The sequence below is a fragment of the Sinocyclocheilus rhinocerous genome, unplaced genomic scaffold (assembly GCF_001515625.1).
Source record: "Sinocyclocheilus rhinocerous isolate Xijiao unplaced genomic scaffold, SAMN03320098_v1.1 scaffold1115, whole genome shotgun sequence".
Classification (NCBI taxonomy): Eukaryota; Metazoa; Chordata; class Actinopteri; order Cypriniformes; family Cyprinidae; genus Sinocyclocheilus; species Sinocyclocheilus rhinocerous.
In genome coordinates, this window is record NW_015658514.1 from 521557 (window position 1) to 527795 (window position 6239).

Below are 6239 nucleotides of genomic sequence, written 5' to 3' on the forward strand. Positions count from 1 at the left end.
CATGAACGCCACCACAAAGTCGTTATTACGAGTGGGAAACTCAAAATTTTCTTTAAGCCCAGAGTTTCCGAGTTGGGGGCGTGTCAATGAGAAACATGGCGGAATCGATGGATGCACCTGACGTCGTAATTACGACTTGTCAACTCGTAAGTACGAACGTCCCAGGAGGACTTGAACTCAGCAATAGTCTTGAGGTCATTACTCCATGAACTATCTATTCTGCATCTTAAACTGGTATGTTCTGTAACCTGGCAATATTTCTGAGGTGGAGAACATTGTTTTTGAACATGGGAAATATTATATTCAAAATTCAGATATCTGTCTTGTCCAGATTATGACATTAAGGGCAGACCGTCTTCCCTTCAAATCAAACTGTGTACAGCACCTGTTGTTTCACTGTGTACTCTAGAACAGATGTTTTCAAATCTGTCCTGGTGGACCCCCAGCACTGCACATTTTGTATGTCTCTCTCATCTAACACACCAAATTCAACTCATCAACTCGTTATTAGAGACTGCAAGATCTGAATTGGGTGTGTCTAATGAGGGGGACATACAACGCGCAGAGCTGGGGGTCGTCCAGGGCAGGTTTGAAAACCCTGTTCTAGAAAGCAAAGCACCAGTGAGTTGGTATCTCATGAAGCAGCGCTGTATTCTGGGATCCATATCCATTAACAACAGACAAAGCTCCAACTTTACAAGCCTTGTCACAAGCTCCAATAGGTTGACTCCCTCAGATCCTTCTGGAGCCCCATAAATACAGAAGCTGTTCTGTCTCAAGGAAGCTTTAGATCAGTTAACTTTGCTTGCACGGCTTTTGATTGCCCAGTGCTTTTTCGATAACAGATATATGTTGTTCTGCCTCTAACACTGTTGATTTGTAGGTCGACAGTTAAGTCTTTACGCTTTTGATTGATTTCTCATCTACCCTCCTTTAACAATCAGCATGTCATCCAAAAGAAACAGACAATATTCAAATCTGCTCTGAACAGAAGTTCTTTCAAGCAGCCTTGTGCTTCAGCTCAATGAAGCAATCACTTGAGCTTTTCAAAGTATATCTTCATAATGACTATGAAAGATCGCTTCCATTTAAATCATGTAATGCTTCATATATGATCGAGAGGGGGGAAATTCATTCTGAGGATTCTCAACAGCAACCTCTGTGTGTTGTTTCAAGAGCGTGACCATTTTCTTTGTTTTTATTTATGCTTTTTGTTAAATTATAATCATATATAATTAAATTATTCCATTTAATCATATAATCACTTATTCATTTTTATTATATTCTTTACTTATGCTTTTGAAATGTAACCTTATGATTTTGTGGTTTCAAGGATATTTGTCTTCACGACTAAGAGAATGTCTCTATTTCAAAGTAAGACGTGCTGGTAAAACAAAGTAGGAATAAAAATTTGTCTGAGCACTGAAACATGCATACGCAGCTAAGATTATTCAATAAACTTTGCTCATTTTTGATCACTTCGTCTACTGCTTTCTGCTATTTCATGGCTTCCTCTGTTAACCTCTGAGATTGATAAAAAATTTTTAATTAATACAGTTTTGTTAACTGGTTTTTGTTATCTGATTTTGTTATCCAATATTCCTGATGTGGAGATTCAATGTTACATTTTCGGTCAGATCGTTAGGCTATCGTTAGCCTATATGTATAACAGTTAGCCTAGTTGTAATCTGATTTTCTAATCTGACTGGACAAGAGACTTTCTATTGATATTTCCACCTGCGCGTGTTCTAGACGGTCTGTCAGTTAGTGTAGTTACAGTGTTGCGCCACAAGGTGGTGGAAATGGACTGTCATTCAACTGCACGTTCAAAAACGCTGATTCATTCATTCAAAGAGAGACATAATGAAACACGCTGTTGAGATCATTTTAACTTTGAGCGCCACTTTAGAAGGCTCAGCAGACCAGCTATGCGTCCATGCTAAGACAGAGATTTCGCTTTCCTTGGACATGACAACCTATTTTCACAAATATATATGACTCGGCCTGGAGGACAGACGCAAGTAATCGCACGCGCTCAGTCGATCTCTCTCTCATTCATTGTCTGTTTAGGCTTGTTACGTGCAAATCTACGGAGCCTCTACAAGTCAGCATGGTACACATTATGTTATCATTACTAACTTGTTTAATATTCAGTCCACATGCATGAAGTGTAAAACGAGAAGGGCATAACCTTACGAAAAAAGAAAACACGCAAAATTAAGTTTTTATGACAGCCACCATTGTTTATATTTCAAAAAAACGGATTGAAGTAGAAATATTATGTAATTGTAACTTTATTATTTTAAAACCTCATTAAGTGTAATTTTAACAAATCAAGTCAATTTTAACCTTCAATATTATAGTAATGTAGTACCAACTGACTCTCATGTATATTTTACTATTTTCACAAATATATATGACTCGGCCTGGAGGACAGACGCAAGTAATCGCACGCGCTCAGTCGATCTCTCTCTCATTCATTGTCTGTTTAGGCTTGTTACGTGCAAATCTACGGAGCCTCTACAAGTCAGCATGGTACACATTATGTTATCATTACTAACTTGTTTAATATTCAGTCCACATGCATGAAGTGTAAAACGAGAAGGGCATAACCTTACGAAAAAAGAAAACACGCAAAATTAAGTTTTTATGACAGCCACCATTGTTTATATTTCAAAAAAACGGATTGAAGTAGAAATATTATGTAATTGTAACTTTATTATTTTAAAACTTCATTAAGTGTAATTTTAACAAATCAGTCAATTTTAACCTTCAATATTATAGTAATGTAGTACCAACTGACTCATGTATATTTTAGAAAATTAGTCATGTACTATACCTGATATTTATCCAAAATAATCGATATTGAATCGAATCGAATCACAAGCTTGTGAATGAGAATCAAATCGAATCGAATCGTGAAATTTGTGTCAAAACCCAGCCCTAATAAAAACACATCAGAACATCAATATAACACATAAACACTCAATTCCAACAAATTGAACAGTATATTATCTTGAACTCACCAAATCCGGGAGATTTCAATACAAAATTATTAACCGCGTTGGATTCTGGGGCTCACAATCCACCATCATCCACTTCTATATTGGAATCATCACGCTTTTAATCCCTTTTAACATTAAAAAAAGTTCCACAAAAATATTAGTGCCCTGGGAGACTTCCTGAGGTAGAAACTTGAGTTTTGTTTAGGGTTTTTTATACACGTTTACATTTTAATTGTTGTTTTCTTTCTCAGGTGGATGCTGGAACAAATAGCAGCCAGGCCACAGCATCTAAAATGTAAACTTCTATTAAAGTGGCTCCGTAGTCCGTAACGTAAGAGACTTGGGACGGTGGAAGGAGCAGAAGAACCAGAAGATCAGAGATCAGGCAGAGCTCTACTGGTGCCCCTTAGGGGATTGATTTATCTATAATAAGTATCTATAATATCTACTTAATGTTCTGATGTAGTTATAATTGGTCATTGTTCTGTTTTATAAATCTATTCAATATATTCTACTGTTCAATAGTTTGGGGTCAGAAAGTTTTTTTTTCACAATAGGTTATAATGAACATATAGAGAGGTGCATTTTCATTTTACCTAAATAAAGTTTACCTTTAAAGCTTGGTATCAGGACATCCAAGTTCCATTCTTTCAGCTTCTCCTGTACAAAATTATCCATTATTATTCTGGTGGGATACACCAATAAGAATTTTTTTGCCCGATACAGATATTTTTCATTTGCTCACTTATTTGAACTTTTCTCATTAAAACATGTTTGTTTTGATCATGTTTTCAATTATCAAAGGTCAAAAACACATGCATTAAGACATACTGGCTAGTTTATTGCTGCATAATCAAATCTCTTTCACTAAACAGGGACATTTAATATTCAAGAGGCAAACATTATTATTATTATTGTCTGACAAACTATATTTTGAACAGGTTTCATTTGTTTCGGCAAATATGTAATTAATTACTTTACACAGAGAAAAACAGATTATTAAACAGACATATTCATTGCCTTCATGTAGTTAATTAATAAAACATAACTTTGCTATATCTAAATTTTTCGTGCTATAGAACTATGGTTTTAAATTTGCACGTAAGTGCACCTTCCTGATTTATACTTCTGCGTCGGACCTACGCCGTAGCTTACGCATAGACGCACACCCATACGCCGTAGCCTGACGTGCACCTCTCCAAAAATCTAACAGCGCGTCAATTCTACGCGGACCGCAAGCGCTGTGATTGGTCTGCAAGAACCCCTCCCTCCATATGTACTTGAGTTTTGTGTGTGTTTATGTGCACTTTAATATATTTTAATGTTACACCTTCTTATATAAAATAAAACAAAGCAAAGAACAAGTGTCTTATCATTTATTATACTACATAGCATTATACATCAGTAGTTGTCTGCAACAAACAATGTTGATCTGCCGTGGTACAAGTCCTTGTGCAGATTGAAAGAATGCCATCATCTCCTGTTCCGTTGTTGTCTCCTTTTTGTAGTTTTAAATAATTATTTGATATTTATTTGCCGCCGTCACGGCTATAATGCTTCTCCGACGAGCCGCTTCTTCTTCGGCTTTTGCCGTGGTACTGCGGGATACATCAGCAACACTGCAGAGTAGCGGTTTGCATGTGTACTGCACGTTGACGCGGACAACGACGCAGAAGTATAAATGAAAACTGACGCATAGCCTACGGCGTAAAGGCTACGGCATAGGTCCGACGCAGAAGTATAAATCAGCCTTAAGATTGCAGATATGTCACACATGAACTCACTCATATGCTTTATATAAAGCCACGTCTCAACATCTTAAGACATAAAACAAGCCATGACTGCTACTTCTCTCCATTTATGGATATGACCAGTGCTGCAAGTAGGTTACTCCCCAGTCCAACAGGTGTAAAGTACCGTTAGTCAGATTATAAACACTTATTGTAACTTACTCACCCTAGTGTTTCAGGACAGGACAAAAACACGGTTTGGAACACACAAACATACCTTTTTTTTCTCCGAATAACAGCTGTCCTCGCTGAAAAACGATGACTCCTGAGGCGATTCAAAATGCCCGCGAAGGTAGAGTTGAGGCGTCGAGGAGGGGGAGGGGTTCACTGCGTCAACTGTCACTAAATTGACCCAACTGGTAACCCAGCGGCTGGGTTACACAAAAAACTACCCAACGCTGAGAAAATAACCCAATAAAATGACCCAACAGGCTTAACCCAGCGGTTGGGTAGAAAAAATAACCCAACATTTTTTAGAGTGTGTGCACGTGCCCTTATGATTATTCAAAATTTCTGTCATTTAGATTAATAAATCACTTTTGCATTCTGAAATGGAAATCAAAATATTCTCCGATTCATGCCTGTTACAAACATGTCTGTAGATCTCATCTCTGTTGAGTAAAAAATCTAAAGAAAACACACTCAGCTCACACTGGTGTAAATGTTCAGAATGAATCCAGCCCTTTGCTTAGTCTTTTAAGTGCTCTCCATTAAAATTTAATTCCACCACCTGTCAAATTATAATTTACAGACAATCTCAGACGATTTATGAAACCACGTAATGATTCAGATATACAGATACACAGTTGATGAAACAGCTTAAGGACCGCTTATAACTCAAGCATTAACTCATTCAGTCTCATACTGCACCAAAAGTATGCACAATATTCAACTTAATAAAGACTCCACGAAAACCCAAGTTGGCCATAAAACTGTAAATCACACTTAGGAAAAAGCCTTCAGCTATTCAGATGTGGGTTTTTTTTCTTAACTTAAAAGAATTTAATGTTTTAAACATAAAATTATGAATAGAAACATGAAATAATGAAAATATAGGATGTAAATAATAAACTAGATTAAAAAGTTTGTCAAGTTTGAAGTTTAAAGTAGTTTTAAAAGCTTAAAGTTTGAAAGTTTTTAAGGCAATACAGTCTGTCAGAGGATAGATAGATAGATAGATAGATAGATAGATAGATAGATAGATAGATAGATAGATAGATAGATAGATAGATAGATAGATAGATAGATAGATAGATAGATAGATAGATAGATAGATAGATAGATAGATAGATAGATAGATAGATAGATAGATAGATAGATAGATAGATAGATAGATAGATAGATAGATAGATAGAAATGCAGCTGCTAGAATACCCGTGTGGTTGCTAAGGTGTTGCTATTCGGTTGCTAGGGTACTTGGGGTGGTTACTACAGCGGTTGCTAG

The 6239-nt window shown here is 36.5% G+C and overlaps 1 protein-coding gene across 2 annotated transcripts in view; it reads right to left on the reverse strand.

Moving 5' to 3' along the window:
* The window catches only part of LOC107722401 (low choriolytic enzyme-like), a 22322-nt gene extending 17252 nt beyond the window's left edge, over positions 1-5070 (reverse strand). Inside the window, exon 1 of one of the 2 annotated variants that reach the window (XM_016530757.1) lies at positions 5013-5070. The gene's annotated coding sequence lies outside the window, so the exon portion shown is untranslated. The remainder of the gene's footprint in view (positions 1-5012) is intronic. The other variant, XM_016530758.1, reaches the window with a different exon arrangement.
* Positions 5071-6239: the final 1169 nt, after the last annotated feature.